The 12050-nt window shown below is 41.2% G+C and overlaps 1 pseudogene; it reads right to left on the reverse strand.

Annotated features, from left to right (window-relative positions):
• Positions 1-1969: 1969 nt before the first annotated feature.
• LOC133927983 (serine/arginine-rich splicing factor RSZ21A-like) lies at positions 1970-7143 on the reverse strand (annotated as a pseudogene).
• Between the last annotated feature and the right edge of the window lie 4907 nt (positions 7144-12050).

The following is a 12050-nucleotide window of genomic DNA, read 5'->3' on the forward strand; positions in this document are numbered from 1 at the left end:
ATTCTTGAATGTGTATTCTATCCGTGGGTCAATCCAGTATTGGAACCCACAATCATCCATCTAGAAAAAGTGATAGATGAGAAAAGTAAATGATATTGAGATAATAGGAAAGAAAGTGAGCATTATTTGTTCGTACTCTGAAATGTGGACAATTGAAGAATTGATGTCATGTGTCATCAAAATGCTCATAAACTTAGACTACAGCGTCATCTCCATGTCGACATGGTAGCCAAAACGAGCAAGGAAGAGCATTGTGGTTTCCGTAGTAATTTCTACCATAGACGTCTAAATGGGGGTGTGGAGGTGGTGGATTGTGGGGCCATCAGGAGGATGAGGATACACCATTGTTTCAATTCAATTCAATGTCAGGAGATGTGTGAGTAGAGAATCGATGGGTTTTGTTTATATACAAGAAGTTCTGGCGGTAGTGGATAGATTTGGAAGCACTAAAAAGCCTATTGCCTAGATTGTACCGGCCTATTAGGGGTAGCACCGGAAAGCCTATTCACTAGACTGCTCGGGCCTATTAGGGGTCCACTGATAACTGTATAGTTTCTGAAACCTACTCTACATTAAGGTGAAAATCAGCGTCAGGACGTTGTCGAAAGCGTGCTAGAGGCAGGGGCCAGGGTAGGGGTGCCACACTATTAGGCAAATTAATCGTTGGCTTGCAACTTTCCACATCAAAACCATTCGTATTATGAACCCTACCACTAGCACGCGTGCAAACATAATACAACATTACATGACAAGGTACAACTTATTCAATTACAAATAGTATGGTATAATGAAATATTATGTAAGGGTAAGGCAGTACATCGTGATACATTAGTTCTATTCATACTGAATTGGTAACACCCTCATAAATTGCAACAACGATAGTACAATACACGTAGCATACGTTACATGAATGCCTTACGTGGAATACATTGGTCCTAACTAACTCAATGGTCTACACTAATTGAACCACCCTTCTCACGATAGGCAACAATAACTCCTTCATAAACTTTTGCAGAATAACATAGCCAAGAAAAGAAACCCGATCTGTGCAAAAGATGCACTTTTTAAAGTTACCGAACAAACATGCATCTTTTAAAGCATTAAAAACAACACGTAGATGATCAAAGTGTGACTCATGTGAATTGCTATAAATCAAGATATCATCAAAGTATACCATCACAAATCTTCCAATGAAAGCACGTAAAACTTCGTTCATCAATCGCATGAAAGTACTAGGTGCATTAGTTAACTCAAAAGACATTACTAACCACTCATACAAATCAAACTTAGTTTTAAAAGTAGTTTTCCATTCATCTCCAAGTTTCATCCTAATTTTGTGATATCCATTTCGCAAGTCAATTTTAGTAAAAATTATAAAACCACTCCACTTATCAAACATATCATCTAACCTAGGGATAGAATGACAATATCTTATAGTAATATTATTGATGGCTCTACAATCAACACACATATGCCAATTACCGTCTTTCTTAGGAACCAAAAGAATAGGAATAACACAAAGACTAAGACTTTCTCGTACGTACCTGAGATCCAATAGATCTTAAACTTGTTGCTGAATTTCCTTAGTCTCTTCCAGGTTGGTCCTATATACAACACGGTTTGGTAAATTTGCTCCCAGAATCAAATTAATTTGATGCTCAATCCATCAAATAGGTGATAATCCCAATGGTACCTCAGCTAGAAATACATCCACAAACTCCTACAAAAGGCTAGCAATAGCACGAGGCAAAGAGCTAGATATATTCTCTAATGAAACTAAGGTCTCTTTGCATATCAAAGCATAGCATGACTTCACCTTACCACTATTGTTGAACTATTGAATATGATAAAGATGAGGATGACTTCTTGTCAATAATACAAGCTTTTTGATCATATCTGAACTTATCAAGTTGTTACAACTTCCTCCATCAATAATAACTCGAACACGATAATCCTTGACTCTGAGAAACATCTAAAACAAATTGTGACATTATTGATGTTCCACTTGCTCTATTTGAGTGTTTAACACTCTCTGCACAATGAGAGTCCGATAATTCTCCGTGCCGATGGCATCAAGCACTTCCTTATGGTCAATATCCGTATCACGTCTATCCTCGTCACCTAAATAAGCCCAGCTTGAACATAATGTTGTCGTCATCTTTTCACCAGTTATTGTATCGTAGTTAATTCAAGGAATTCAATGAAAAATCTGTAGAAATATAGACAAATCAAAATAAAAACACGTAAAACTTGAAAGCTTTCTTAGCTGCCTTAAAAAGGAAAACAAATTTATCAATCCAGATGCATCAACTAAAATAATGTCTGCATATCCAAAATTTCCAATTACCACTGTTGTTCCAGCAGTGAGATGCAAATTAGCTCTGAAAAGTGTTGAAGACATGTTCTGCAGAAAACTGCACATTTGACACTGGATATTGAATGGAATTGACAGCTCGATGTGCAAAATTGTCCTCTCAGCTCCACAAATGTTGCTGCACCTTTCCTTCCACCAATACACAGGTTCCAACAACACTATCTTGCTCGGAATGACAGAGAAGATTCCACTACTAACTGAAAAATTGTTTTGTACATTCACTGAAATTAAACTGATCACAAATGATCATGCTTTTGTGAAGAACCCACAATTACATAAATGTAGAACAAGTTAACATGGATGCACCAAGAGATGCCATGCAGATGGGGCAAACAAAATCTAGAACAAGTTAACATGGATGCACCAAGAGACCAGTCTGCCATTTGAACAAACACATGGTGAGCATAAACTCATCTCCGACAACTTGATCTGCCTGCTGCCGCTCGTCTAACCTCCAGCGACACAGAGCATGGCGCGCAGGTGAGACGTCCAACTAAATATTGTAGTTCCTTAACCAGGTTCAGTTAGAAGAGACCTGGCCTACGCAGAAACTTGTGCTTCTAACACCAGATGTTGCATTTGTCAACACAATCAAACCTTACCAAATGGTTCGAGAAGGAAAATCATTACTGCTTTCAGACATGCAGCATCTTCAGCGAAGCATATGGATCGAGAAGAGGCGTCGGTAGGACTAACAGGCGATATTCTCATTTGTTTGCATGACCCATGTGAGGGCGTGCGAAGAATGAAGAGTGCAGAACAAAACCATGAAGACATAACTGTAAGTCGTAGTCAGTTGAGTCGTTTAAGCAGTGCAGGATGATGCCTTTTTAACACAGAGAAGAAAAGATAGCTGGTCATAGTTCAATAGATACATCCATCCATAAGTTTCTCTACTGATTATAAAATAGACTTGAGCATAATAAGATAGATAAAAGTTATGAGAACCTTAACCAAAGTCTAGTGGTCAATGATGGATCTTTCAAATGGGTTATTGTTCATAGCTGACAGCCCATAGAACAATATCTGCAACAGAACAGTCCTCAGACAAACAGACCTGGCTCTAGCTCCTGCTGTGGCGGTATCTGGCAATATAAGATAGCAAAATTGCATTAGAATACAGCTAAGGTGCAAAGATGTTCCAGTATCTGAAAATGAAAAATTTAGTAACTAAAACTTGCATTACCCGTTATCGTAGGGAGACTCCTACCGGCCGCGGTTGTATTGTGGTGACCTGCTATAGCTGTGTCCACAAGCTGGTGACACACTACGACGCCTTGGAGAGCGTGCTGCGGAGCTGTAACTTTTGTTTGCAGAGCGTATTATTTCTCAGGTTCATTCTTCTTCATTTATTAGACAACTTACGCGATTAGCATACAGTGCAGTACTTATTTGACAAGTACAACAAATAATGAAAATAACAAGACGAAAACAGACAAATTTGCCCACATTTATTGCTTACATCCACAAATGAGTGGACGTTGTGGATAAAGTGGAAGAGGAAATTTAAAAAACTTTTCCTGAATGATATATTATCATCTCATCTTAATAAAAATATGACAGCAATTTAAGGCATATGTAGTAACAGAAAGTCAGTTACTTTTAAAAGAAAAAAAAAAGTATGCAAGACTAATAGCAACACTGATTTTGTTACCTTCTACCATAACTTGTGCTCCTGCGGCATCTGGGACTACGACTGCGGTTGCGGCTCCTGCTGCAGCGCCTTCCACTGCCAAGACCTCCAGAACCAATCCTCAAGCAGCACTCACGAGCAAAGTGCCCAGTCTCACCACATTCATAACACTTTGACTCAAACCCACCATGCTGATCAGGACCACCACCACGACCTCTGCTGGCATTATGAGATAGCTCAACTCTCCATCCATTCTTTCCTATGCAAACATAATGCAAAAGGTTACAATACATCTACACAGGACCATAAACATGGAATATAGAAGCCTTGACAATAAAATAAGGATGGCAGGAATCTAAAAGAAAAAGGTGGAAAAAAAGATGCTAACACAAAAGATCAAATAAATTCAGCTCGACAGCTGTAAATTTTAACGTTACCCACTCTCCCAATGGCTACAGTGGATAGCATATGTTAGTAAAATATAGTCAACTGTGACCTCAACTCAAAATGATGTTTCCATACATTATAAACTTTGAACGAGTTTAATAACAATTCAGCTATTTCTCAGAACAGCCACCAACATCTATCTTGTTAACCAAAAAAGTAAGGCTGAAAAGGAGAAATGCTGTATACATATGGTCATATGATACATCATGCTGAGAAAGGTTAAACATGCTCGCGAGAAAACATTGATCACATACCATCTATATCATGAATTGCATCTTGAGCATCCCTCTGGCAATCAAAATCAATAAATGCAAAGTGCAAAGCCAGGTGGTTTTTGAGCAACCCATACACTGCTTCCATGGAATAAAATAAGAACACCGTATCAGAATCATCAGCGTCAAGCAGCAGCAGCATATATGGGTGTAAAAGGTAAATATAATATTTATGCATTCAATCATAACTTCATCAGTTAGTAATCACAACAATTAAGCATTCTGGTGAACTTCAGGGTTCAGGATGAAATCTTTGTTTTCAGAAAATTGGCCACATCATTCGCAGTAGTTACACAAATCTATCATAGTGTAAGCTAATCTTAGATGTATCCCTAGTGTATTTGATAAGATTATAGCGTGCAAGGTCCATCAAACTTGTGGGAATGTTGCAAAGCTTAAGGTAATACATGATACATCATCAGTAGTAAAGTTCCACCACAAAACCCAGATGGAATAATTCATGAAATTCCCAGCGAGATACGTCTTGTTTTGCGGCATCAATCTAGCTCGGTCATATTTCCTATCTGTCTGAAACACCAAATTATATAAGACGAAATTTGCCTTTCGAAAATATAGTATAATTGAATAGGGAGTTTCAGTAGTACTATGTGATCAATGGACAAAGCAATGGGTTTGTTTCCTTGCAGTTATCACATCGAAGCTCCCTGATGCCAAAAATTTCTCACAGTTCTCATTTATGTCCAACTCCCCCAATTCCCTTAACCTCCTCGCAGTGTTGCTTGGTGCCTCACTAAACACAATGTGTATCCTGTCCGCTCAATAGTTCTACACCATGGAAAATGTTCAAAGTAAGGCATCATATTCAGTGGTCAATGATGCTAGTTGCAGATGGAAAAGGGCACAATTTTCAAGCTAAAGCTTCAGCTCCAGGTACCAAATAGCAAGCTTATTTGTTCCAATTGGCATATTACCACAGAAGACAATAAAGCACTCAAAGCACATACCTGATTGCATAGCTCAAATAGGAATATCATCGCAGACAACCTCATCATGGATTGATGTCATGCTAAATGCAGTAGAGCCCCTAAACTGACATGAAAATCGCGGTCTTGAGATTCTAAAAAGAGAAAAGCTTGCACAATGGAATCATATAGCAAATGGAATCATTCTTTAGACCATGAAAATCACGGTTTTGAACTCGAAGAAGAAACAAATAAGGGGATGATCGGACTTACTAATGGCATGTAGACATAGACCCCAGCGCCGGGCTACTCCACCGGCGAACTATCAAGGCGTTGACACGACACGTACAGGAGGCGCAGGTACATCTGCTACAAGACAAAAAATAATTAGGTTCACAGCTCAGCCACACATGCACACAGAAAGCAAGTTTCTTACTTGAGGAACAATAAGTTATCTCTAGTAACCCTTGAGGCGGGCAGTACATTGCAAATCTATCATCTTGATTCCCTCAGCGTGCAGTTTTTGCAGAATCCATTGCCCTAACAAATAAAATTTTCTTTTATTTACATATTAAATACACACAAGATATAACTGAAATTGGAATTATAGAAACACACCCAGCTCTCCTTAGGTCAACACCCATGAGAACAATTGTTTGTTTTATAGACTAAAGCATCACATATTTGATATTGGTGAATAAAACAACACCAACCCTGCATATGTATGAGAGGATTCAAGAATCTAATTGTTTTATTTCATTGATGTCGACAAATGGAGAACATTCCCATCAGTGCTTGTTTTAACTTTTACTCTCCCTTCCTTTACACGGCAACAATTTAGTGCCTCAGAACAGAAGAAAAGGAAATTACAGCTTAACCATAAAATCGTCTCATCCTTAACATCTGATCGACCACCCATTTCATGAAACCATAGGCCTCGCTCGGCGTATATAATGGAACTGGCTGGAACGTTCGGAAGATGGTCATTTTGATGTGAGAGGATTCAAATGGCCACCGCAGTAGCACAAGCAAGAAGAGGCACTCCAGACTAATACCAAAGAAGTCAAAATTCAGTTTGATGCAAAGCAAAATAGGGAGACTAACTGCAGTAACCGCATGCGGCACAAATTAAGAATCGATTCGTGACTGATTTACTTAGCACATCGCACTTGTGCGCATACGCTACGAATTCATCCCTCGAAAGGAATACCACATGCTCGAATCGCGCCCCGGCCCACTGCTCCGGACCTCAGAGTAAGCCGCATCCAGATTTGGGAAAGCCTCATGGGGACGCCTGGGAGGAGCACTAAGGGAGAAGGGAGGGGAGGCCTGAGAGTCTGTTGAGCTCACCATGCGTTCGTGGAGGATGTCGGCGACGGCCTGGCCGGAGTGGTGCGCGACGGCATCGGTGTAGCCCTTGACCGTGCGGGTGACACCGCTGCGGCCGCTGGCCTCCACAGCCCGGCTCACCGCACTGCACAGCCACGATGACATCTCCAGTGATCGGGCGGGAGGCTACAGCTAGAGCTAGGGTTTTGGATTTGGACGGCACTGACCACCACGAGGACGACGGAGGCGAAGACCAATGGAGTGGATGTCACAAGTCGGGGAAGAATCCAACTCCGTTTCAGAAGAACAACGCGAATTAGGGAATCGCCATTGAAATCCCGGAAATATTCTCAGGTTTTTCCCCTCATGATGTTTCTGGAACAGAAATACAAAAGTGAATGTCCAACTCGAGGACTCCCAAGCTATATATGCTGTTTGCTAATCTCAGCATTAAGCTAAACTAATCGCAGCATTAAGCTAATGAATACGAATGAGTTGGACAACCAGTTTAACCGTTACCGATTTAGCTATTGTCACGCGGTAAAAACCATTTTAATGGCAAGATAAAAAGGAAACGATCATAGCCGGAGATCCGACCGTCAAGCGGTAAGAAGACACCATCGCCGTCCATAAAAACTTGAATCATAACAAATCGCTCCTTTTTAAAAGGTCACTTGTCCTCAAGTGTCCAAAGAATCTCTTATAGGAACATTTGTAGATTCTTCTTCAGACCACCATGTCTTGATAACATTGCTGTAGAATTTGGGAAATGTAGACTTGATAAAATCTTTGTCCTCCCAAGAAGCTTCATCAGGGGGTGAGTTACTCCATTGCATCAGCCATTGAGTAACAACTTGGTCCCTTCTTGGGAGTGCTCTAGTTTCTAAAATAGCAACAGGTTCAAAATTGATGTGGCCATGAGAATCCACTAGAGGAAGATCTTCAGAAGGTACAGCATGTTCTCCAATGTGTTTCTTGAGCTGATTAACATGAAAGACCGGTGAATCTGAGCATCTTCAGAAGTAATAGCTTATAGTCTATCTAGCCAATTTTTTGAATCACTTTGAATGGTCCATAGAACTTGGTAGCTAACATCAATGAGTTCCTTAAGCCAAAAACCAACTGCCTATATGGTTGCATTTTTAAGTACACAAAATCTCCGACATTGAACTGTCTCTCAGATCGATTCAAGTCAGCATATCGTTTCATTCTCGCCTGGGCTTGTGAAAGATTCTGCCTCAACTGATTTATCATATCCTGTTTCTTAGCAAGGTAGTCTTTTGCTGGAGAGTCTGGACCAGGGACAGATACTTCACTGATCATGGGTGGAGGAAAACCTTGAAAGTGCATCTAGACTCCCTAAGTGGGTTTTGGCTTATTGATAACAAAACGATTAAAGAACTAATATGTTTATCGAAGCTATGAACAGATTTTAGTCTCAATTGTGAAGACTCACGACGATTGACGCCCCTCGAAAAGAAAAGAGAAGCGGTGTGTAGTACTCAATAGGATTTAAATTGTTCTATCTTTGAAATTGAGTCTAGGTTAGCCGTACTATTAAGAGGGTTGCAATTAAAAGCTTCTATGGTGTCTCAATGCTCAAAATAACCTATTAGAATCAATAGTTGAGAAACACATTCACCCACGAACACCAGGAAAACTAGGTAGTGTGCACTGAGTCTGGAGTCTCCGGTGTTCACCGATACTCCAGTAGTTGATGAATTTTTGGCCGGAGTCTCCGACAAAGTCTCCGGCAGAGAGCCTCGGTTAAGCTTTTACTTTTAATAAAAAAGACCGAAGTCTCCGGTGTTCACCGGATACTCCGGGAAGAAAAAGTTTTTTTACCGGAGTCTTCGAGAGAGATTTTGCCAAGAGAGCCTCGGTTAGCATTTAATTTAAATGACCGGAGTCTCTAGTGTTCGCCGGATACTTCGGTACCTGGAGAGGCCGGAGAGTCCGACAATTCTCCGGACTGTTTCTTCATGGTGACTAAGTCTGGCCCGGAGACTCCGGACAGTTCAACAGAACCATAACAGCTAATTCTGACACCGTTCTGAGCCCGTTTTTGATTTCTGGCCGGAGACTCCGGTGTTCACCGGATACTCCAGGGTAGGTATGTCAGAACAGTAATGGTTAGTTTTTGAGGGTGAGCTCTATATACCCCCACACCTCCTAGCATTTATTGCTTGCTGTTGCTGCTGAGCTCCACTTTCACAAAGCTTCCCAAGAGCATTTAAAAGCCCTCCAAACATCTCTAGTGCTTAGTTTTGCGCTAAATTTGAGAGATTGTGTTTGGAAGTGAAGTTGAGTCATTGAGCATTGAGTTCATCATCGAGCATACATTTGTGATCATTTCTCTTGGAGCCTTGTGCTCCTAGATAGCAAGGCGTCGCCCGTAGAGCACCCAATCGTTATAATCGACATCGACTTGAGTAAGATAATCTAGCTTGATCTTTCTGGTCGCTAGAAGAGGATAGGGTTAGAAAAGATCCAGCTCTTTGTGAGCTCCTCAATGGAGATGTAGGCACTTCTTTGTGAGGTGGCCGAACTCCGGGATAATTTCTTGTATCATCACTTGTGCAAGTTTGTGAGGAACCGTCTAAATAATATTCTAATTAATCACCAGGAGGATCATTATTCATAATCACAATCTCGATGATTAACCCAAATATCATCCCAGTAGTCCCGGCACGTGTTTTGTGCCCAAGATCAGAACACATGCCTTTCCAACATATACATCACAACAAAGCTTAAGAAAGAGCGAGTAATTAACATTATTTTACAAGTTCTTAAACATGCAATAAGTTATCACAATTTACAGCAAAAGAGATCTAGAAGGAGACTAAAACCTGCTCAACTCCTAACTAACAAAAGAACTAAGCAGTGGAAGACTAAAAGCTATACAACAAAAGGGGATGGAGCCATATGCCCTTAGTCTCCATCACAAAAGCACGACCACCCAGAGTAGGATGCACTACTCTTTCCCACCACCTGCATCGGCAGGCACGAAGTAGCCAAACACCGTCTCTTCCTCAGCGACAGGAGTACCTGAAAGCGTAGACATGAGTACGAAGGTACTTGCAAGACTTAAACCATATAGAGCACATATACATAGCTTGACTCCAAGGATTATGCATTGATTATTAGCAAGGATGAACCATATGTTAAGTAAAATATAAGTACTAAGCATTCTAGACATATGTGTGAGCGACTGAAACTTTACCAAGCATATAAAAACTACCCTGCATCTAACAACTGAAACATGTAACTGTAACAACATGTATATCAATAAGTAACAAGTGCCACATCAACATCTCCCACATACCAAACCACAAACCATACTCGAAACTCTACGACCAGGTGCAAATAAAACAATAGCATACTCATGACCGAGAGCACGTCAGTTCAAAATGTTTATACACCATGTAGGGGGATACTCCTAGACCCATATGATACGAGGAGCATTCGGCTTGTGCCACCGGCCAAAGTGCACACAAGGGGGTACTCGTGACAACCTTTCCCAACCAGCCCCAACCGTGTGGGGCATGCATCGCTCGGCGCGGCGATACTAGAACTACTCCCGGAGCAAACTAGTACCGCTTACAAGCCCGCCCGCTCACACCATCGATGTTCACACCCACAAAGCCACAACTGCGAAGGTATTTGGCTTGCCTTACCATTAAATCAGCATGTGGTGAGTAAGGTAAGTGCTAAAGCCAACTACCCCGACGATCGACCTTAAACGATGCAAGCGGCCTACGGTGTCCGGTTTTCCTCTACCGACCTACCTAGGGGAACTCCACATCCGGACAGGATAAAACACCATCCTAGCACCACCCACACCTCGTCTCATACTCACCACTCATAAACCATGTCAACCTCAACAAGTGTGTGTAATCATAAGAAGGTCCTATGCTCGCGAACAATGGGATGCGCCGTCGTTCGACTTCTACCGAATGACCTAAGCATGGCTAAGCATATAAGTCAAACCCATACCTAGACATTGACAACACCTCAAGGCAACAAGGAATGTAAATACACAAGCATTCAAAGTAGAAGAATGCAATCGGCATAGGTTCTACCTATTGGCACCCGACACTGACTCACTAAACATGCATACATACATAAGCATAATTTATCAATATTTTGACTTCTCCAATTACACAAGAGGGATCAATATGCTTAGTTGCTTGCCTTGATGCACTGGCTCACAAAGGTGGGGTGCCTCTGGATCGCCCTCGCTCGCCGGGATCGTCAGATCGGCGTTCTCTAAAAAGAATAACGCGTGCAATGCCATGAGTATGGATGAAATGCAACAATGCATACCATATGATGCGTAAAACATGTTAAAAGTAAATTCAATTGGTATCAGAGCCTAACCTCCTACAAGGCTTCACCGCTTGGAGGAAATCAATATGTCAACATCTGGCAGTCCGAGAGGTCTAAAAGATGATCCGTCGAAGAACGACGATGGTAGTGGTAAGGGAAAGGGAAGTGAACTTCCTTTTAATTATGATCGTTTAAATTCTTCGAGCAATTACATCTCCATACTATCCGGGTGTGCACCATTCTTTGATGGTACACATTATGCCGCTTGGAGGCACAAAATAAAAATGCATTTAATATCTCTTCATCTAAGTATTTGGAAGATTGTTTGCACAGGTTTTGACTTACCGGATGAAGATCAAGAGCTTATTTCAAATGAAGAGCAAAATATGTACCGCAATGCTCAAGCTACGAGTGTATTGCTTAGTACCTTGAGTTCGGAGGAGTTCAACAAAGTAGATGGACTTGAGGAGGCTAAGCAAATTTGGAACACTCTCCAAGTTGCTCATGAAGGCACTACAAGCGTGAGAGAGTCTAAGATAGAGCTACTTGAGGGCAAGCTAGGAAGATTCGTAATGGAAGATCATGAAACTCCTCAAACCATGTATGATCGGATGATGGTGCTTGTAAACAAGCTAAGAGGACTTGGGAGTGAAGACATTGATGATCACAAAGTGGTGAAAAGATTGCTTAGAGCTTTTGCTTCTTGAAATCCCACTTTGGTGACACTTCTCCAAGAGAGAAGA

The sequence above is a fragment of the Phragmites australis genome, chromosome 9, assembly GCF_958298935.1.
Source record: "Phragmites australis chromosome 9, lpPhrAust1.1, whole genome shotgun sequence".
Taxonomy (NCBI): Eukaryota; Viridiplantae; Streptophyta; class Magnoliopsida; order Poales; family Poaceae; genus Phragmites; species Phragmites australis.